Genomic DNA, 22,531 nt, shown 5'->3' with positions numbered 1-22,531 from the left:
AGTCTACATGGAGAAAGCAATGCCGTCTGCCATTCTGAGGCTGGCCTCTTGCATCAATCTTTCTTCGCAGATTTTATGTAAGGGGCATTTATTTGCAGGAAAACAAGACACGGTTTTGAAGAACTCCCCTCTCATCCAGCTCCCCATCTGCAGTTATAATCCTCTGATTGTGACCTCCGCATTAGTTGGGGGGGGGGGGGATGCTGAGCATCAATTTTAGGACCCCAAGGCAGGCTAGGGTGTTTGGGGGGGTGGTGGACAGGGGAAGTGAGATGAAGCCTCCTGAAATAGAGATCAGATTTTCAGAAGCAGAGGAGAGGCGGGCTGGGAAGGCAGGCCCAGGAAGCCCCCTTCGGCCGAGGGCCAGCGCTCTGCAGCACTTGGGAAACACTTTCAGCTTCACTTCTGGCTCCTCTGAGCACGAGGATGCTGGACCGTGGCCATGGGGACATGGGCAGGCAAAAGGCTGTGTGACTGAAGACAAAGATTTTTATTTTTTCTTTCTTCCCAGTCCCTTGGACCGGTTTCCTGAGATGCTGGGCTCGGTGCCCCGAGCGCCCCTGGAGTTGGGTCTTCCCAAATCCAGGGTCTTTTTTTTATTTTTCTAAGCGATGGCATCTTGGGTCAAGAGTCGGGGAGTGGATCCCTGGGGCGGCTTCCTCGGCCTCGGCCAGCCCAGGTGGTTTTCTGGAGCGGGCGCGTCCGGGCCACTGCGGCAGGGCTCCGGGGCCCGCCGAGCCTGCCCCTCCCGGCAGGAGCAAGCGGGCTGGGCCAAGGAGCCCGGCAGGGCCTTCGCCTTCGCGGGCTGCAAAAATACAACAGAGGGCGCAGGACCCACCGGCGCCGTGGCCTTGCATACCAATGCACGGGCTGGCTGCAGACCGCCAAGTCCCTTAAAATCGTCCCTGGCGGACCCGAGGGGTTTCGGTTTGCCTTCTGCTTGGAACCACCGCATCACACAGGCCGTGTTGACTCGGAAGGGGCGGGGGGCGGGTGGCGGGGGGCGGGGACCAGACCCACCGCGCGGCGCACACGCCTCGATCTCACATTCCGGGCTCGAGCCGCTGTGTGTCAGCGCGACATGGGGCGGGGGGAGGGCTCTCTCCGGAGGTTTCATTCGCCATCCGCACGTCACTCCCAAACTTTTCCTCCCTGCGCTCGGGGAGTCAGGTTGACGCGCCCCGGATGCGGGGCTCGAGGCGCGGGGCTGGGCGCGCTCCCGCGGGGCCCGAGCCGCACAGGCTCCGGGGCTGCGCTCGGGCTTCGCAGGTACAAGTTGGCGCGGGGCGGGGCGCGGGGCGCGGGGCGCGGGGCGGGGGCTCCGGCTCGGGGCTGCGGCGCCCCTCGGCGACCCGGCCGGGCGGCGGCGGGGCTGGGCGTGGGGAGTCCGGGCCGGCCGAGCTGCGCGCAGCCTCCCTCCCCGGCGCTCCCGGCGCGGCGGCGGCGGCCCAGGCAGACAATGAACTTGCGAGCGCGCCGAGCCCAGGCAGGTTGGAGCCTCCGGGCGCCCCGCGCGCCGCGGACCCCGCGGGGAGGGCTCCTGCCTGGCTCGGGAGCGTGCGGCGCGGTGCGGCCGGAGCTCGGGGGCCGGGGCCGGGGCCGGGGCCGGGGGCGGGGGCGGGGGCGGCGGCGCTGCGCACAGCCGGAGGCCGGACGCCGGACGCACGGACACCCCGGGGCTCTCCGCGGCGAGCGCGCGCCGGGGCGGCGGAGGGGGCGGGATCTCCCCAGCCGGCGGCTCCGCTCCCCCCGCCCGCGCACTTCGGGGAAGTTTCCAGGCGCAGCCCCGGGCAGGTGAGCGGGGCATCCGCCGCGGTGCGCCCGGCTCCGGCGGGAGCCGCCTCCCGAGCTCCCGCTCCGGTCCCGCGGCCGCTCCGGGCGGAGGAGGCCGCCGGTGGGACCGGCTCCGGGGCGGGGGCGGCCGTGGGAGGAGACGGGGGCGCGGCCGGGCCCGAGCGGCCTGAACTTTTGCTCCCGCCCCCGCCCCTCCCCCCTCCCCCGTCCTCGGGCCCTCCGCCCCGCGCTCCCCCCGCGGCCGGCCGTGGCTCCGGAGGCGCCGGGGCTCGGGGGTGGCCGGCGCTGCCGGGCGGGGGCGGCCCCGGGCGGCGGGGCGCGGGCAGCGGGTCGGAGGGCCCCGGCGATCGTGCGGGGCGCGGGGCGCGCGGTGAGTGTGCGCGGGGGACGCCGCGTGGCGCACCTGGTCCCCTCGGGGCCCGCGGGTGGCGGGAGGGAGGCGCCGGAGCACGAACGTCGCCTCTGGGGAATGAATGAAGAGCCGTGACGGCGCCTGGCGACTCCTCGGGGCAAATGCATGGGCCGGCGCGGGCGCGCGCGCGTGTTCAGGGTCGGAGCCGCCCGGGTCCTGGGCGGGGCGCCCCGTCGCGGCCCCGCGCCCCGCGCCCCGCGCCCCGGCCCGGCCCGGCCCCCTCGCGGCTGCAGAGCCCGGCGGCACCCAAGGCTGGGCTCGGGTGCCGGCTGCTGGCGGCTGGATGCCTGCGCCGCGCGTGGGGAGGTTGGAGAAGCAGGCGGCAAGGCTGAGACTAGCTCCTGTGGAGGGGGGACCCCCGTTCCCCCATTCCCCGCGTGCACTGGGTGAGTTAGTGGCACGGAGTTTGGGGCATGAAGTTGTGCTCTCGGGAAGCCCCAGGACGCCCCGTGGAGGGACTTGGCGCGCCGATCAGTGACACTGAGCAGCGAGCTCAGGCTCCAGGCTCTTCGCAGTGTCCCCAGCCCCTTTATCAGCTGCGGTTGCTCTGAGCGCAGCCACCCCGGCGACGGAGCAGAAAGCCACCTTGAGGGCATCTGCGCCCCCTGCGGCAACCCCACCCCCACCCCCACCCCCGCCCCGCAGGAAACTGAGGTCTGGAGATTTGCCCCAAGTTCCTCTCTAGCACCTTACCACTGGGCTCCTCACCCTGGCTTTCCTGCCCACGACCCCCCCCCCCCCCCCGCTTTTGCAAAATCAGGAATCCTCCCTTACAGAAGATGGCACTTATTAATTTGACAAACTGCATGTTGAATCAGGATGGTTTAATTGGTACCTAAATACCTAGGAGTCCTATAGGATTTTGCTTAAAATAGCGAGTGAATAAAAATACCTTTTAATTAGGTAGTTTTTAATCAGGTAAGTTTTTGTCTACAATACTCCCGGAAGACTGGCAGGAAAATGGTCTTCCTGCCTCTTCCTGGATGGGGAGCATGAGCCAGCCAGGTGAGGCCGCTTGCCGTGGTCTCCTTCTCCGTGTATATTTGAGCCAGAAGTGGAGCTGCAGGTCTGGCCTTCCCTTCAAGGTCTGGCTCCCCAGGAGAACCGTCTCTAGGGCCCCGGGAAGGAAATTCAACATTGTCTTTTCTCTTCGGATCATTGCATGACTGTAGTGAGCTGGCTCGTGGTGGAAGCAAGCAGCCTGCATTAATTTATCCAGGACATGGGAGGAGGGAGTGGTGGGAGAGTGGAGGCACGTTTGCCCCCACTGTGCCTTGCTTTTCTCTGATGACTAGAGCTTGTGATGCCTGAACCACTGTCTTGGCCGGGGATCCCAGCACTGTCACAGTGGCTTCTTTCTGCCACCTTTCTCTCTTCTGTCTCTGCTGGCCCTGGCCAGGAGAGGCATTTGGTTTTCCACCTGCCAGAAAGAGAGAGGATGAATCTCTGCATCTGGAAGAGGCAGTGTTTGCGGGAGAGGTTAGGAGGTGGATTGTGCTTATTTGGTGTTTGGAGGAGAGCGTAAAAGAATCTCCCAAGTTAGCCAGCTGGGCCACAGGAGCCCCAGGCCCTTTGAATCTGCACTGTGAGAAGCTTCAGACTCGTACCAGGTCGTGATTAGACTGTGGTTGTCCAAGGCCACCTAGGGCCCAGCTGGAAATTGCTCTTGAAAGTGTAGGAGGAGCGTGAGGGGAGGGAGATTCTGGAGCTACCTGAGTAGGTGAGCTCCATAGGGGGCAGCTTTGACTCAGGCTTGGCCACTTGGGGAAGAATGGACTTGCAGGTCTTGTTAATTTTCAAGAGAATTTTCAAGCGTGAATATTCAAGTGTGTGCTCAAGTTCTAGAATTGGACAAAAAGGTTGGGGTGGTTTGAAACCCCCAGTGCCAGGGGGTTTGAAGCTTGACATCTGGCCCTGTGTATGTGTAATGGGAGGAGTGTCCCACCGTGGGAGATGTGACACATGATAGAAATGGGCTCAGAGCCCCAAGGGCTCAGAGACTAAGAGTTGACGGGTGTCCACGTGGCTGTGGCCCAAGCCGGGCTTCTTCATGTGTTTGTGTATCATGTACTCAGTGAGTGGCTACTTGATGAGCTCCCGTCAAGTGACGTGCCGAAACTTTTCATATAATTTCATTTACCAAATAGATCCCATGGTGGAACATCTGGGGATGGTACAGTGATAGGACAGTCCCAGCCCCGCCCCTGCAGGACGGGGGGTACCAGAAGTACCTGTGCCAGATGGACAAATAAACCTCGAGTCAGGAGGGAGAGTATGGCAAGAACGGTGCTGGAGGGGGTGGGTTGTTGGGGAGGAGTCTCCTTTTACAGATGTGGAAATCCGGGCTCAGAGCAGTTGGGTGACTTGCCCAAGAGCCGGAAAGTGGAGAGTCAGTCTAGGTCTCTGATGCTTAGCTCCTGGGCCTGCTTTTTCTCCCCCACCATGCTGTGCGGGGGGCCTCTTGGACGCTCCCAGGTGAATCCACACCCTCTGTGGTTGGCAGCTCTCACTTTTCCTGTCTGCTTCTTTGGAATCCCTCCCCTTACGGGGGCCTCAGTAGGTCCAGGATTGCAGAGATGCCATTTGGAACCATGTGTCAGAGAGAGAAAGAGAGAGAGAGGACTTTCCTTAAATTCTAAAAGCAGAAGCTATGTTTGTTTAAACGTAGTGGCTGGCACGGGAGGGTCATTTCTGGGAGCAGTCAAGCGGCGGTCACCCTTTAGCGGCGTGTCATTTAGAAGTGATCCTTCCCAGTGATCGTGGAGAATAATGCAGCCTGTCTTCCCCCCACCCTGCCACCCCAGTCTGTATGTTGGGAGGCTCGAGAGGGATATTCACTTCCTTCCATGGGTGATTTCGTTTCTGTCGTGTGAATCGGGAGATTGTGTTCTCACTTAGCCGACCAGGTATCGGGAGGCTGAATGTTTGGACATGCACAATGTATTTCTTTATTGTTCTCAAGTGCTGAGATCTGATTTCCTTACTGAGGCGCCCCTTCTTTACAGTAAAGCCCTGGGAGACGATGACCCGTGTTTTCACAGCACAAAACAAAGCATAAAGGTGGCAGGTACCTAGTTGGTCTATCCCATCTAGAGAGCTGAGAAGAAGAGGGAAGGTTTTGTGTTGATTTGGGCCAATACAGATTAAAAAAAAATTTTTTTTTGACCTATGGGGGTTGGGGAGGTAGACAGTCATGACAGCTATCATTTGCTGGGTCCCTACTAGTTCCCAGCTGGCCCTGAGCCAGGCAGGTCAGATCGCTGTCCCCCCCCCCCCACCCCGCCTCTTTGCCTCTTTTGTTTCAATTAGAGGGCGGGGAGGCTGTTTGAGATCACCCAGACCAAGTTTTCAGCCTTCCAGATGTACAGGAGGAGGGATGAAGAAATGACAGCAGAAGGAGGACAGAAAGGAGAGAGGGTAGAGAATAACAATCGTGGCCTCCCCAGAAGGGGAAGGCGAGCGTGAATCAGCAAGTGGTTAAGTTAGGGGGAGGTGGCCACGGAAAGGGGGTTCTCGGTCTCTGCTGGTTTCAAAAGGGATGTGAGGCCTCGAGCGGCGTCTCTTTCATCCCTGGCAGCGATGTGCAGCATTTAGGTGGCCCCAGGTGTGGGCCTTGGGCCAGGTGCCCAGGGGCCTAGGGGCAGCACTGGGCATCAGGGCAGCACCCAATTAGTGGGCGAGGCAGAGCTTGCACAAGGCAGTTACATAAGGCTGCTGAGAGCGTGGCAGGGCATGGCTAGCAGCCCTGGGGTTGGAGAGGCCTGGGGTGACTTCATGCCCTGGCCTGACAGCTGCTGTCCTATACATGCATTGACACCTGCCAGGTGCTTGGAGGAGTGCCTGGCATACAGTAGGCACTCATAAACGTCGGCCCTTGTGGTATTTCTTGAGCTCTAGAGCTCGTAACCAGGGGCAGAGGATGTCTCTGAACTCCCTGAAATTGCACGTACAACTTTTGATGCAGATGGTAGATGCGTGTACTTTGGGGTTAGGAGGCATGATTTCTAGCGAATTCTACCCCAGAGGGCTTCTCTGACACCTCATAAGGCCAGGAGCCCCAGGACACCTAGATCCTATTCGGGTTTTCTTCGGCTGGTTGCTTCCCCCTCTCGGGGCTGTTTCTTCGTGTGTGCGAGGAGCGGCTGGATGAACAGCCTCTTTCTGACCCTTTCAGCTCACACTGTGGGCAGGCTGTGGATCCGTGGGGTTGTGTTCCCACCGGTCAGAATTAAGCAGGGGGCAGATGGGGCAGGTCTCCCCGGAAATGTGCTGGGTGGCTTGCTTTTGAATGTGACGTCTTGAGCCCCACTGTAAGCTTAAAAGGGTCCTGAGCAGGCTCGTGGGGGTAGGGCCCTCTGGCTGGGGCGGGCTCTCTCTCCCTGACACCTATGCCACGTCTCTAGAGCTCGTCCTGGTCCAGGGCTTTTGGGTCTCAGAAGAAAGTGAGGTTGGCAGATCCTCAGAAGCAGAGGGTGTCATTATAATGGAAACTTGGACACTCTCCAGAATAGTGTTTGTGATGAAAATATTGAAGCAGGCAGCCTAGTCACCCAGGTGCCTGGGAAATACCCCAACATGGGCAAATAATTAGATACAGACCGGCCGCAATTATTTTTTCCTGCAGTGTGCTGGGACCTGGTGGTTTCACGTTTTCTCTTGAAAGGGAATATGCTCCTACTACTGATCCGTTTGCTCCCTGTGGCAAACATGTCAGTGGTGGGCTCGGTGCGGGAGGCAAGACCACGGGGGCTGGTGATTGTGTCCCTCCCGGGGCAGCCCTGGGTCAAGGGACGGTTCTGTCCTGCTCTGCTGTGGCCTCGTAGGGACCCGCCCCAAGGGCCTGGGCCTGGCGCACCTTTGCTGTGAGCTTGGAAGCTGCATCCCAGACTCTGGGAAGGTGGGATGTCGTGTCATCCTCTTGCTGAAAGGGGCTGGGTAGCTCTGTCTGCCCTTCGTGACACCCGTTTCCTTACGCTGATGCAAGTGAAGCTCAGCCTGCACCTTCATGTGTGCGGTGAACCAAGTGTTCGGTGCCTCCGCGCAGACCTTCTTTTACCCCAGGTGGTGACTCCCTTGGAGGCCCCGGGAGCGCAGCGTGGGTGGTGGGTGAGCCTGGCCAAGTCCCTCCTCTGTTTCTTTGTTCTTTTACCCATGACCTTGGGCAAGTGGCTTGACCTTCCCCGATGAGCCTCAGTTTGCTCATCGGTAAGGAGGGGGTTAATAATTTCTACTTTGTATTGTGTTTTGAGTATTAGAGGTCACAGAACTTAGGGCTCAAGGGGTCTCCCCATGTCAAACCCCTCTTCCTGGCCACCTGTCCCTGCTTGAAGCTGACGTCAGAGAAATGTGCCTGAACTGGTGGGCAGGCGGGCCTCGTGGCCCTGAACAGAGGGCATTGGGCAGGGGGGCGGACTATTGCCCCCGTGCTCCCCGCCCCCAGGTCATAGGCAGAGTAGGAAAGCTGCAGGTCCCCCCGGGGCAGCCCCCTCCTCCGGGGGCAGCTGGCAGGGCCAGATGTGTTCTCCGGGTGGGAGAAGGCAAGACCGGGCTCCTCATGCCCAGCTCCTCTCCCCAGGCTGCTGGGACAGTGTAGAGGACAGTGTAGACACCCCCAGGTGCAGACATGCAGGCGGAGCGCCCTCTGTGCAGGAGGAAACATCGGGCATGGGCTAGAAGAGTCCCTTGCGGACAGCGAGTAGTAATGCCGAGCCCCGGGCCTGGTCCTTGGTGGGGGTTGACAGATGGGGCTCATGAGGACAGGGGGGCATCGAGGTGAGGCGGCAAGACCTGTCAGTGACATGTTGTCACCTGCAGCACGTGGGAGTGATCGCCGCGGTGAGACGATGATTCACTGGGCACCCCCAGGATGCATTCTAACTGTGAGGGGGGTCTCCCCAGGGGAGGTGCAGGCTCACCCAGAGCCTGGCCAGGAGAACCTCATCCACCTCCTCTTGGCTCCCCACCAGGCCCCACAGCCCCCATCGCCTTCAGGAAACCTTTGCCAGGAAGTCACACCACGTCTGGCGCCTCTTCCCTGTGGCCCTCCGTCCCTTATCCAAGCGCTGCTCTCCTCTGAGCTGCATTCTACTCCGTCCAGCTCCACCTTGAGCCCAGCGCACTAGTCTCCTGGGTGCCACCTGCCCGCCCCAGCCCGGTGAGCCTCTCGAGGGTGTGGTTGGTGTCTGGGCGGCCCGCTCATGGGTAGGCCCCTACGGAGTCTGGAGGTATTGACGATGATTGAACTAATGCATCCACTGCAAATGATTCTTTCAAAAGCCCATTTTCCCTGGACTCTTCCTGGATTTTACATGGGCCCTTGGGTGTGACCCAGAGGACATAAAAGAATCCCCAATTTGGTAGCACAGTATGGGAGTTAGCTTGCCACTAAATTTCTGAAAGAGTCAAGAGCCTAATGTATTTCCTGGCATTAGGTTTTTGGGCCATTAATTAGTTTTTTTGTGTGTCTTGAGAGTCTTGGGGAGAACTGTTATGGACATTTGGTTGGCTTTTCAGAAATATAAACAGGAGCCATCCACTCAGGGAAGAAATGTGGGGGCTGTTAGCGTTTCTTATAGCTGGCATAAATAGCTTGTCTTTAAGTTCCACGCGCCTTTGTTTGGAATGTAAATATTTGCATTAAAAATATAAAGTATATCCTGGCGTGTATTTATTGGGACCATAATTTCCAAACCTAAAATCAGACTATTGGTCTGCAGAGGATTATTTCCTCTGATTTGTGAACCTGTTTATATAAAGAGCCTTCCAGACGTACACACACAGAACCATATTTGCTTGTGCACGTGAGGGATTCCAGGGTTATTGGAGAGCAGGGCTGCCCTGGGGAATCTGGGCCGCTTGTGCTTCCCAGCATGCATTTCTGATCACGCTGTCTGTTCAGTTGCAGCCACTCTGAGGATGGCCAAGTTTTGGCCCAGGTCCCATGGGATCGGCTGGCTGCTCTGTCCTCAGTTTCCTGGACATCCAGGCAGGGGGTTGGCTGCAGCTGGCTCATCTCTGGGTCATGTAACCAGACGCTTGATTTTAGCATTGCTGTTGCTTTAGGATGATGTGGAGAAGAAGGAGGGCTTGGTGGCCATCCTGTGGTCTGGTGAAGAGAGCAGGAAGTTCTCATTTCTGGTTCATGGCTGAACTCCGAAGGCCTCTGTTGGATGTCATCCTCCATTAGATTCTTGGGGACAGTTTGGCTTTTTATCCGAGTGTGAAGAACAGCCCTGCTTTGTCAGACACTTGCTGGAGATGGAATATTACCACTTCGCTGGTCTCTGCCCTCTTCTCCTAAGTGAGAGGCTGGGGGCTGCAGTTGGGCCAGGCCAGGATGATGTTTCCTGATGTTTTGTGAATATGTGTGTATGTGTGTGTGTGTGTTGGAGGGTGGAGGGAGTTGTTCTCAAAACCCTCTGTGGCAGCCCTGGTTAGAAACCCTGCCTCCCAAAGTCTCAACAAATGGAGAGGTAGAGGTCCGCTGCCCTGTTGGGAGACAACCAACCTGGGTGATAGGCCAGCTCCAAATCTAGGCTTGACCCACACCTGGCAAGCTCTCCATCATCACAGGGTGGAGGGCAGAGGGGAAGGGGGCATGGCCCCTGGTTGCCTAGTACCAGGGCCCATTTGTCCCTGCTTCTCAGCCATCCAGGCTCTTTACCTTGGGTGGGGCCAACTCCTCTTCATATGCTGCACCTGTTACCTTAGCACCGGACTTAGTTGAGGTAGCAGGAGTCCTTCATCTTGCCTTCCCCATCTCCATCTTGCAAAGGGCATAGCGTCCTCATTATAGGAGTTCAGGCTTCCCTGTGCTTGGGAACTTTTCCTTCTTGGGCTCCCCAGATGCTGAGTCCGACATGGGAGAGGAAGTGAGGGACAGAGGTAGTCTGAGGGGAGAGGCTTGCAAAACCAGGGCTCAAACCCCCACGCTGCCCTGGGCCATCCAGTGTTAGGCATGGAAGTTCCTCTGGTTGGTTCTAACTTTGACCCATCAGTGAACATTCCTTATTCCTTATCCTAGTCCTTTTTGTCCAGCCTTAGAAATAGTGAGCCCTTTGGAAGGACTACTTCCTGTGTGCCTGGGTGTTCTTGATCTGCGGGAAACTCACAGTTGCCTTTTCTGTGGTCCTCTTTAGCCTGACCCACAGTGATGTAAGCCCCCCCCCCCCCATATTCTCTGTCATGGTTCTTAATAAAGATCGCATGATCCTGGAAGGCCTGGGTGTGCAGTCCCACAGTGGGCCAGTAACCCAAGTGCGCTGTTCCAAAAGTCAGAGGAAATAGTTGCTTTTAGGACATGCTGAACTTGCCTTAGCGTGTTATCAGTCGGAATAAATAAGAGGATGAAGGGACGCTCCGATTAATGAGAGTGGGAGCAGCCTGACCTTTGTGACGTCCTAGCTGAAAAGCTATTTATACCCGCTATTGCCGCAACTGTGAGAAACTAGACGTGGAAGGATGTACAGGAGAGAAGAGTGGGCACTAAATGTGGCCTCCTCAGGAGCACCTCCCGGGCCAAAAAAACCCAAACCCCAAAAAACAAAAACAAAACCCCAAAAAACCCACCTGCCCACAGGTTGATGGTTGCAAATCCATGGATCCTTTACATTGGAAAAACTTGACTCAGAGAATAAAAATGATGTATTAAAAGCTTGGTTGCCGTTTGGGTGGTAGAAAGGAAATTTGCTTTCAGCTGTTAAAACTGAAACAAATTGGTAGACAAAAATGCAGGCCTGCCCACGTTTGAGTCAGCAGTGTTTTTGGTTTATGGAAGAAGCAGATTTACCCACTGAAAATCAGCTCTGTACCTTTTGGACCAGCCGTGAAGCTGCAGAACTGTTGAGGGAGGGGTGTGTGTATGCGTGTGCATGTGCCTCTGTGTGTGTGTGTGTGTGTGTGTGTGTGTATTTATCTTACAAAGTTCTCATCTGGTTTATTTTTAACAATTATGCAATAGACTTTTTTTTTTTGGTCCATTCAACCTATTCTTTTTTTAAAAACAGCTCTATTGAGATGTAGTTCGCATACCACACGTTTAAATTAAATCCATCCATTTAAAGTATAGAACTCAGTAGTTTTGAGTATATTTACAGATACATGTGCAACCAGCACCACGTTCAATTTTAGAACATTTCATCATCTCAGAAAGAAGGCCTGTACCCATTAGCTGTCGGCCCCCCGCCCCCCAGCCCTGAGCAGTGAGGAATCTACTTTTCCATCTCTATCGGTTTCTCTGTTCTGGACTTTTGTAGGACGGGGATCGTGGAACACGTGTCTTTTGTGACTGGCTTCTTGCACTTGCCATCGTAGTTTCAGTTCACCATGTTGTAGCATGTTCAGGACTGAAGTCCTTTTGATGGCAGATCATATTCCGTTGTATGGTTAGACCATTTTTTAAAAAAGATTTTATTTATTTACTCATGAGAGACACAGAGAGAGGCAGAGACATAGACAGAGGGAGAAGCAGGCTCCATGCAGGGAGCCCGATGTGGGACTCGATCCCAGGACCCCAGGATCACGCCCTGAGCCAAAGGCAGATGCTCAACCACTGAGCCACCTGGGTGCTCCAAGACTATGTTTTTATAAACGTTTGCATTTTCTCCATCTTTAATGTCTTATGAATAAGGTTGCTGTAAACATTCATGTACAAGTTTTTGTGTGGACACGTCCATTTCTAGGGTTATAGTTTACATTTTTACTTGCTCTTTTTTTTGAAAGATTTTATTTATTTGATAGAGGAAGAGAGGGAGAGAGCAGGGGAAGGGACAGAGGGAGAGGGGGAAGCAGACTCCCCCCCACAGAGCAGGGAGCCGGACGCGGGGTTCGATCCCAGGACCCTGAGATCACGACTGAGCAGAAGGCAGCTGCTCAACTGACTGAGCCACCCAGGCGCCCCTTTACTTGCTCTTAATAAGAGTCATTTGCTTTTTTTACTTTTTTCCCTGGCCCTAGGGAAGGCGTAATCTTCAGATGGGTTTCTGTGCCCCTCTGGATTGTCTGACTTTTAGAGCTTGGAAGGGCCTTCGGGGAATCATAGTGTAGCCCCACGTTGTAGCTGGGGAAACTGAGGCCCTCAGAGACCACACAGAGGCAGGACTGGATCCTGGTTTTCAGAGTCTGTCCACTTGCCCTGATCCTTCTTCCTGAACCCTTAGTTAAACCCCAGCTCATCCTCTTGCCTGGCGTGGGGTGGACCATGGGTGACCACCTTGCCAAGCCCGCTGTTGTCCCCCCACCGCCCCGACCCGACAGAGGCCCGGGAATGGCTCATCCGCCCCCAGCTGCCAAACCAGAACTGGAGCGTGCGGCGCCAGTGCCTTCTCATTCTTTTTCCCTGCGGCAACAGGAGGCCAACGCTTATCCGGGGAATAATTAAATTAGGAACCAATTCAGAGAATGAAATTTTATCTGATCTGGCTGAGCCCATAAACAAGGGGCTGTGGCTGTGACTTCAGGGTACATTATGAAGTTGTTCTTAAAGCATTACACTGGGCCAGAGCATTGACAGACCCGCGCGGGCCAGCGGGGGCCCCTCCGGGGGCGCGGGCGGCTGGCGTGGCTAGGGGTTCACCCTGGAGTGTCGAGCTGTGTTACCAGACTAGGTTTTCTCGCACTCGGTTCCAGGTCCCGTTGAAGTTCTGATGCAGTAGATAGAAGTGTTTTAGGGCCTGAATGTTCTGGATGCTTCAGAAAGTCCATCTTCAAGATCCTCAGGGATACCTTTCACGTCGTCGTCAGGGACATCGTCATGCACCTCTACACTGTGGTGAGAAGGTAACTTTGCAGGAAACCCACTGGCTCTAAGGTTGGGTGCTGAATTCAGAAACCCCCATGGAGCTTTTCAAAGGAAATATGTGTGCTCCAGTCATTCCTCAGGCCTGGGGGAGTGGGCCCTGGGCATCTGTGTGTGTGCGTGGGGACGCGTGTGCGGGCATCGTGTTAAGCTCTTTAGCTGAGAACCATTGGTGGGACTTAGCAGTGTTTATAATTATTCTAAGGAGAATTTCGAGTTCTTGCATGGCAAACGGGGGAACAGATCGTCTCCACAGTGATCCTAAGGAACGAGCTTTCTTGTCTCTGTTGGGACTTGGATGGTTACTCTCTTTGGGTTTCTTGACCAGACTCCTTGGATGTGACCATCATATCTTTTCCATCACTCTGCTGCCTCTGTGGGGTTGTAGGTCTGTTTTCCTTCCCTGTGAGCTGCCCTGCCACCATCTCCACAGCGGCCCAGCCAGAGACTCAGGGGTCTCCCGTGGCGCTTAGCTGGTACTGCAGGGGTTGCTTCCTTAACATGTACCACTAAAGACATGTTACTTACCCTCTAAGACAGGAAGTGTGTCCTACTCAAGGCTACATTTCCAGGGTCTAGCCCATAGGAAAGAATGATTAGATGGATGGATGGACAGACGGATAGACACACGGGTGAAGGGAAGAAAGGCAGGAGTACACTGGGTAATTGAAAACCTTAGCCCCCCAGTGTGGGGACAGCAAAGGTCTTACAGGTGCCCTGGTTCATTTTCCTGTCCTGCCCACAGCCCCTTTATACCTGGGGAAGCCACGACCTGTGGAGGTGAAGGGACCTACCCCTGATCCTTCAGCCTCGTTAACATGAAGAATCATTTGGGAGCCTGACCCTTCAACCAGCTCTTTTGATTCAGTCTTTCTACCTTCCCTTAAGAGTCACTCTCCCTATTGAGGAATTGCTCTGTGTCTGACACTGGGAATGAGTGAGCACCTGACACTGGGAATGAGTGAGCACCTGAGCTGGGAATGCAGCAGCACCTAGACAGACCGGTCCCTGTGGTCATGGAACATATATTCTCCTGGGGACAGACAGACAGTGGACAGTTTCACAAATACCAGAGAACAGAATGTTCTCTGATGATCAGGGAAGGCCTTTCCAAGAAGGGGACATCAATGCTGACCCTTGAATAAGAAGGCATTGCCACCTGAAGCTCTGAAACGGAGTCCCAGGCAGTGGGAACAGCAAGTGCCAAGACCCCAAGAGGGGACCAGTTGACAGGAGAGCTGGTCAGAGGACCTGGTTTCTAGCACACTGGGGTTGACATCCATTCTTTTGTCTTCCTCCATATTATCATCTACAGCCCGGCCTTCTCACTCGCTGTACATCTCTGGGTGAAGAACACTTGTCTGATGCTGGCTGGCTCACAGCTGCTGCAGTTGCAGAAATAGGGCTAGCAGGAAACCAGGAGAAACCCCATCCTCCTTGTCCTCTCACTTAGGGTTTGGCTTGTGAGCAGAGGTTATTTTTATGTAAACATGTGCTTTACATAAGGCGAAGTCCTAAGATGGGCAGCTGAAACTGTTTATCAACACAAGACTGAAATAGTGCCAGGAGGTCCCCAAGGTGAGTGCACGGCTGATGACCTGAATTTGTGACAGCTCCTTGAGGGCCCTGCCATTCATTGTCCCTTTCTTGGAATCATCTCCCTTCCCGACCCAGGTCCTGCCATCACCCGTGAGCTCCATGGGATCAGCCGATTTGGTCTTCCGGCCTCTAGATCTTCTACTTCCTCTCTTGCAGGATACTCTGAGCCTTGTGCACACCTAGACTGCTCCATGCAACATGTAGTCGGTTCATGCCAGGACAGGTTAATGACAGCTTTTTTGGTGGGGAATCAGGTCCAAGGGCCCACCGGTCAACCTGACACATCATAGGGCCTCAACAGATTGTTTCTATCAATTCTTTTTATTTTTTAACATTTTATTTTTTAAAATTTTTTCATGAGAGACACAGAAAAAGAGAGAGAGAGAGAGAGAGAGACAGGCAGAGGGAGAAGCAGGCTCCATGCAGGGAGCCTGATGTGGGACTTGATCCCGGGTCTCCAGGATCATGCCCTGGACCGAAGGCAGGCGCTAAACCGCTGAGCCATCCGGGCTGCCCTCTATCGATTATTTTCAGACTTTAAATCTCTCTCTGGTTCTTCTTAAGGCTGTAAAGTAACATTGCAAAGTTTTCCTATAGATGTTTATCAGTAGCTGTAGTAGATGTATAGCTCCATTTTTTATTGTTTGTGATGGGTTTTTAAACTCTGGACAAAACATAAATTTCCCTGAGTTTGAGTAAATGGAAAAATAACCGAAAGAGGTTCCCCCCCCCAAAAGCCTGATTTAGAATCATTCCAGATGTTCACCCAGCATCCTTTCCCAAATCCACGCGGGGCTATCCCGCCTGGAAACTGTGACTGTATTGACGTGTTGAAAACTTGCCGAGAATACCCCTAATCTTTTGGCATTCCTAGATGCTGCCTCATAATTTTATGGTAGCTTTTTATTTTGAAGGAATCTTGAACTCACATGAAGTTGCAAAAAATAGTACCAAGTTCCTGCGTGCTCTTCAGTCAGCTTCCTGCAACAATAACCTCTTGTGTGACCATCGAACACTATCAAAACCAGGAGATTGACATTGGTAAAATACCGTCACTACGCCAAAGATCCTATTCTGTTGCCACTTGATTTTATTAAATCTAGGGATCTGCAGCACTTTAGAATTTCATAAACTTCAATGTTGTCGTTTATCTTTTAGATTGTCTTTGGATCTCTTCCAGTTGGCCATCAGTTAAAATTGGTTTCTATTGGCCAGCTGATACTAGAAGATCCGTGATGTGTGCGTGTTACATCCTCTCTGCGCCTACACAGTGCTCCCGGGGCGCATCACCCTTGGTGCCTGCACATAGGCAGCCTGCATCCTCTGATTTGAGGGATTCTCAGATCTAAGGCCCTAAGGAACAGTGTGTGATAGAGCCCAGAACAGGGAATCGGGAAGCTTGAGTCCAGGCTTTGAGTGGTTGTGCTGGTCTTTATCTACACTGTGTTTACTCTCGGCACCTCTTGATATAGACCCGCTTCACACCCCCACTTACAGATGGGAAAACTGAGGCCAGAGAGGTTCACCGTGCCCATGTTCTGGCAGCTGGCGAAAGGTGGAGTGGGACTTGAATCCGGGCGGTCTGACTTCAGAGGTTGCATGCTTTCACCTTGTAGGGCTGCCTGCCTTGTTCAGGCGCTGACCCTTCTGGTCTCAGTTCTCACTGACGGCTGTGTGTCTTGGGGCTGCTTGCTTGACCTCTCTGAACCTCTTTCCTCAACTGCAACATAATGGGGCTTGGTGGAGGATCTGTCTTGTCCCTTCCTTCCTTCCTTCCTTCCTTCCTTCCTTCCTTCCTTCCTTCCTTCCTTCCTTCCATGTTCCTTTAGTTTCTGAGTACAGTTGGTTTTACTGGTGAAAAACCAGTAGCTACTTTTAAGGTTGGGAAGATCTCTGCTGCCTGATTTAGTTTGATGGAAGCCTCAATTCCAATTGAATTATGCTCTAGTGTATTTTAATTAAACCATCTACAAGCCGATTTCTTAAAAATGCAAACTCCCCATGCAGCATGCTGTGTCTGAACCCCCTGTGCTCAGCTGTGGGTCAGAGTGATGCTCATAATAACCAGAAGGCATGTGTGAGGCTGCTCGCCGTCAGCCTCATGGGCAGCATTAATTGTGAGATGCCACCAAAACGAGATACGAGGGCATTATCAGCAGATACTTAATTGATTTTGCATTCTCCACAAAGGAAGGTTAAAATTAAGCTTGTTTGTAAATGGCGTTTAAACCTCGCAGTCTGGGTGATGGTTGTAGAAACTGACGGAGCAGGGCCCTTGTCCAAGGGCTTCATTTTCATTCCAGGTGGTGGAATGAGCCCATCGCTCAACTAAGGTAAAGATTTCCCCATTTAAAGGGGCCAGAAGAGTGTAAGCTTCCACCGTAAGTTTCACAGAAGGGGCCTCCAGTTGAGTGCGCGGTGCTGGGCTCTGGGATGAGTGTGTAATCGCATTAGTGTGATAAATTAAAGGGCCCATATTGTTTAAATTGTCAGGCAAAGCTGCATTAGAGGAGATGCTGCTATAGATCAGAGTGATGATAAATGGCCTCATGGAAACGCCTCGTGGTAACCTCGCTGCTGGTTTATAGAATGCAGGATGCTGATTCCCAAGTGCCCTGGGAAAGGTCCCTACTCAGACCCATGATGAGGTGTAACGCCGTTTCTAGGTACTTGCTCTTTCGAGGGTACATGTACCAGGAATAAGACAAGCTCTTTGGGCATGATTTCTCTTTCCTTTTAATCCTAATTGCATAACTCTTAAGATATCTCTGCAAGTGGCTGTATAATTTACAGGGCCCCATGCAACATGCAAATAGGAGCCCCTTCCTGAAAGATTACAGAGAATTTCACTTGCGTGAAGGGTCAATCGAGAGCAGCCGGAGGGCAGGGCTGCAGATGCATCACCCCCGTGGACTCTGTGGGGCCTGGCAGGGGTGCCCGACTCCTGGGCACACTCCGGCAAGATTTGCTGAGCTGAGTTGGTTCGTGGAGCGATTGTCCTGGTCTGCTGGTGGGATTTCCTGTGTTTTTCTTGGGTGCCAAGTGTTAGGAATCTGGAAAAATCTACCACTGTGCTCTTCAGAATGGACAAGCCCAGGGCACAAATCCTCCAAGGAAACTCATGGTCAGAGAGCTCAGCTTACAGAAGAGAAACCCTGAATGTGAAACCCTTCTAGATTGTGTGTGTGTGTGTGTGTGTGTGTGTGTGCACGCGTGTGTGTGAGTCTAAAGCTAAAATCCTGGTGATTTTTCACTGCACGGTATAAAAGGCTGACAAACAGTGATTATCCAGTGTCCCTTAATGGATCCTGTGTCTCAGTCCCTAGAGGGGCGGCAGCCTATCCCCTCCCGGCTTTTCATCCCTGGCATTCACCGTGTGGGCCCTGCCCTCCCAGCTGAGTGGAAGGCCCCCCAAGAGAGTCCAGGCTTTTGGGGCCACTGTAGGTCACTCTGGTCAGTTCCCGGGGTACGAAGGAGGGGGCGGCGCAATGCACCTCAGCTGGGAGACTCTGGCCCTGGAGCATCCTCTTCTGGAGCCAGTGACCGCAGGCCTTGGAAGGCCCAGCTCTCCTTTGTGTGAAGCCTTTGTTCTCGCCCAGCACCGCCAGCCAGGACTTGCATGAGCTCAGTGGGTGCCTTTTTCTCTTAGAGCCAGTGGAGAAGCAGAAAGTAGCATCCGGGGCCGGCTACCAAAGAGAAGGGAGGCTCCAGCAAAGGAGAGCCTGGCCTTTGCAGGTTTTGAATCGGAACTGGGGCCCTAGGATGAGGATGAAAGTTTTTTTTTTTTTTTAATGGGGAAGGAGTGTAGGGGTCGGGGCTCGGCTCAGAACACTCGTGGACAGCTGCCCAGGTCGGCTCTTCGGAGCTTCGTCTCAGGGGAGTTACTGTGTGCTGGGTTTTCCTCCTTTTGTCCTCGGTTTGGACAGAGGTCATTGGAGACGTGAGCTCGGAGCAGCAGGAGCTGTGCTGTCCGTTGTTACAAGGTGATGGGTCTGAATGGGCCTGTGAGCTCCAGGAGAGAAGAAGGAAGGGTCTTCTCTGCCTCCTGGCTGGTTAGAGGTAGCAAGGCAGGAATCCCGCCCTCGGGCCCGACACCCTGTGTTGCACCTGCTGGTCTGGGTTCAGCTCCTCCCTTTCAAGGGAGCACTTGGCCACTGCATAACTTTTTCAGTAAATAACGGGATTAGCATCTTCGTTTGCAAGCAGAAGCTGGTTTTCTTTCTTTTCCCTGGTAAGACATCCATGGTCATGGTTTTTTATTTTGAAAAGAAAAATAATAGGAGAAAAGCCCACAATATTTTTATTACCTGGTGTGGGAGTTTGAGATAACTTAAATAACTTCTGGTTTAAAGCTATTGGGGAAGAAAATATCAATGCACAAGTGAAAAATGAGAGAGAGAGAAACAGACAGACAGAGAGAGACATGAAAAGATGAATGTGCTAGAATAATCTCTCTTCTCTGCAAACCCCAGAACCTCCACAGGGTCAGGGACCTTGTTCGTCTGGTCTACCTACTGTGCCCGGTGCCACACTTAGCACAGCCACACTTAGTAGGACCTGTTAATGGACCAATGAACCAGATACTAGGTTCCCATTGGGCCTGTGAGCCAGCATTCTTGGACAGTGGCCCTAAATAGAAGGAAATGATAAAGATAGAAGAAAATCCTACTGTCTTGTTGGAGACCTCATGGTTAGTACCTCATGTAACTCAGTTAATCTCCCCTTTGGCCCCGAGAGGTAGATGATGTGATATTTGTTTCGCAGACGGGCAGATCAAGCACAGAGGAGGTCAGTCACTTGCCTGGGGTCAACCAGCTGGGAGTGGCTGGGCTGAGATTTGGTTCTAGGACTTGCTCCACAGCTGTGCTGTAGGAGATGTGAGGGTGGGAGAGAAATAACGTTTATGGACAGCCAGGTGTTGGGGATGCCTTGGTGTTCCCAGTCCGTGGGCCCTAACCCACAGAAGGGCACAGGCAAGGAAGTAAACGCTGGCTGCTGGGGAATCGGTGGGTAGGACATGTCCGGGCCCTGTGACTCGGAGCTTAGAGTCTAGTGGACGGACTAGACATAAACACTTAGTCAAATGGTCGTTTAATTGCAGTGGTGATGAGTGTGTCGCAGGGGAGACCTTAGGGGTGGGAGTGGTGCACAAGCATGCTGGCTGATGCATCGAGCCTTCTAGCCCGGGGTACAGGGGCTGTCGGGGACTCTCAGGTCATGATGGACAAGGCTGGCAGAGGGTGGGCAGAAGGAAGCTCTGGGCCCAGGGTGGAGGGAGGGAAAGGCCCCAGCAGGCCTCTGGAGGGGTAGTCTGCAGCTGCTGGCTAAGCGACAGGAGGGTCCTGGTCACAAACCCCAGTGTCCTGGTCACAAACCCCAGTGAGGTGCTGGGACCTGTGGTTCTCTCTGTGACGTTCAGAGAGTGTGGAGTCTTTGTTCTTGGAGACTGGGTTCCTGGAGAGAGCCACCACTCCAGGCACAGCTGCCCCGACCCCCAGCATTGCGTCCCTGCGGTCAGGGTGGCCCACACTGCCTAGCACCTCCTGCCTTCTGCCTTCAGGGGACCTGGGCTTCCTCCGGGGACAGGGTTCCTGGGACCTCCATCCTCTTTCTCCATTGGGAGATTGAGAAATTCTCTGGAAGCAGCTTGCAGAGAGGAACCGTCTAAGGCCCACGTGAGGACTCCGTGTCTCCCTCCCTGGGGGTGCGGGTCCTCTTGGCCGTGCAGTGGGAGACCAGGGACCCAGCGGCGAGTTCCCTTTCCTGGCGGTGGGGCAGGGAGCCTTGGGCCTGCTGTTGATGCAGCCTCTGCCCCAGAAAGTCTCCTACGGGAGGAGGCTGAAAGAACACGTGAGCCAGCCCGCCCCGCAGACCTCACCCCTGCCGCGTGCCTGGCCGGGCCACGGAGCCGAGCAGGCCCCGGTGTAGCCTCCTGGCCATGTCCACCCCGGAGGAGCCCTTAGGACCTGGCAGCTGGAGGTCATTAGCCGTCTGACTGCGAGCTGGGTCAGAAAATAAGCCCAAAGAGGTTACGAGCTCTGTTAGTCACTCTGAGATGCACAAGCAGAGGCGGCTTTGGTTTGGCGCCTCTGGAAGGAAACAGGTGTCCATCCGATGGGAGGACGTCCGCCTTCATCGAGGCGACAGGGCTGGATGGCGCTGGGGCGTCCGCGCCGTGTCAAACTGCCTGCGTGCCCTTTGCCTCTCTCTTGCTTTCTTATGGGGCAGAAACTTAGCGCCACGCGCTCTAACTTTCTTCCTGGATGAACGCAAGCAATTCCACTGATTACTCTGGTGCTGATACGTGCTGAAAGGATTCTATTGTGGGTAGGTCCGGGTGACTAATAGAGGTGAGAATGAACTTGATCTGGAACGTTTAGCTTGGCTGTGGGGCCCATGCTCTCTCTCTGTGGGGCGTGCTGCTCTGAGGCTTCTCCTTCCGTGCTGGGAGTTGTGCCAGGTAACGGGAGGAGGTGACGGCTGCCTGCTGTCTCCTGTTGTTTTGCTCACCTAGAAGCGGGGTTTGGGGCTGATCACACATCCGGCCCTACACCTGGCCTCAAGGGTACCTCATCCAGAGGAGGGGAACGCCATCGGTGCGCCGCCCCAGTGCCCTGCCCTGCCTGCCCTTCCCACGTCTCTCCTGGGGCTGCCTTTGGAAATGAGCTTTGCTCGGATGCCCCACTCCAGGGAGATAGAACGCGAAGCTGCAGAAACGTATCCCAGAAAGTGAAGCAGATTTCGTTTCTGCCTGGCCTCGGCCCCTGTGTTTCTGGAGGGGAGTTGGAGCCCCCTGGATGAGTCCCGTGCAGGTGTGGCGGTCTGTGGCGCTCAGAGGAGCTCACCTGTGTGCCAGCAGATACTGTGGTGCAGCAGCTCTCGCTCACCCCCACACTTAGTCCATCTGTGGGGTTCTGGATGCCTCCGCCACTGGGCCTGTGAGCCCACCGCACAGGCCTTGTTTGGTTCACTGCTGTGCCCTTGGCTTGACACCACAGTGTGGTTTTGTGGACTTTGTTGAATGGGTTAATTTGGGGCATGCTGAATGCCCTCAATAGCCAAACTGTGGAAGGAGCCAAGATGTCCTTCGACAGATAAATGGATAAAGGAGATGTAGTCAATATATACAATGGAATATTACCCAGCCATCAGAAAGGATGAATATCTACAATTTACGTCAACGTGGATGGAACTGGAGGGTATGATTCTGAGTGAGAAAAGTCAATCGGAGAAAGACAATCATCACATGCTTTCACTCATACGGGGAATATAAGAATATAAGGGGCCATAAGGGAAAGGGGGAAACTGAGTGGGGAAAAATTAGAGAGGGAGACAAACCATGAATGACTCCTAACTCTGGGAAACAATCAAAGGTTGTGGAAGGGGAGGTGGGCGGGGGATGGGTTGACTGGGTGACGGGCATTAAGGAGAGCACCTGATGGGATGAGTATTGGGTGTTATATGTTGGCAAATTGAATTTAAGTAAAATATATTAAAAAATAAATTTAAAAAATTGGGGACATGCTGTCTGAAGACAGATTATGGCCCTTGGGGGTGAGAGACTGGCCTCCTTGAAGTTAAGCCCTGGTGCGTGGGCTTGGGGGCCCTGGTTTGTGAGTGGGTAGGAGACTCAGACCAACATTGCACCTTATTCTAAAACTCTTAAGTGTAGGGGATTCTGTTTCCTTCCAAAAACTGTTCCTTGGACGCCACCAAAACATTACACATTGAAAGAGAAAACTTCCCACCTGTGCAGAGTTCTCTTTGTCCCCTTGACCTTCCTCTGCCGTTTGCTCCTGACAGCACCCTAGGCCACATCAGTATTCTCTTGTCACCCCAGGAAACAGGTGGGACCCTGTGTCCAAAGTTGGAAGAGTCCCATGTAAGTGGGGAAGCAGAGTGAGGGAAATCCGTGCCTCTCTGAGGGAAGG

The 22,531-nt window shown here is 54.4% G+C and overlaps 1 protein-coding gene across 14 annotated transcripts in view; it reads left to right on the top strand.

Annotated features, from left to right (window-relative positions):
* Positions 1-304: 304 nt before the first annotated feature.
* CHST15 (carbohydrate sulfotransferase 15) overlaps positions 305-22,531 on the top strand; it is a 74,419-nt gene continuing 52,192 nt past the window's right edge. For 2 of the 14 annotated variants that reach the window (XM_072740348.1, XM_072740342.1), the window contains exons 1-2: positions 305-679; positions 12,833-12,982. The gene's annotated coding sequence lies outside the window, so the exon portion shown is untranslated. Of the gene's footprint in view, positions 680-1,012; positions 1,270-1,374; positions 1,487-1,663; positions 1,795-2,398; positions 2,593-8,172; positions 8,361-12,832; positions 12,983-22,531 lie in introns of those variants that run through there. The other 12 variants (XM_072740340.1, XM_072740346.1, XM_072740349.1 and 9 more) reach the window with 12 other exon arrangements.

This window comes from Vulpes vulpes, chromosome 15 (assembly GCF_048418805.1).
Source record: "Vulpes vulpes isolate BD-2025 chromosome 15, VulVul3, whole genome shotgun sequence".
NCBI classification, from domain to species: Eukaryota; Metazoa; Chordata; class Mammalia; order Carnivora; family Canidae; genus Vulpes; species Vulpes vulpes.
The sequence above is the reverse complement of the archived record's forward strand: the minus strand, read 5'-3'. Positions and strand labels throughout refer to the sequence as shown.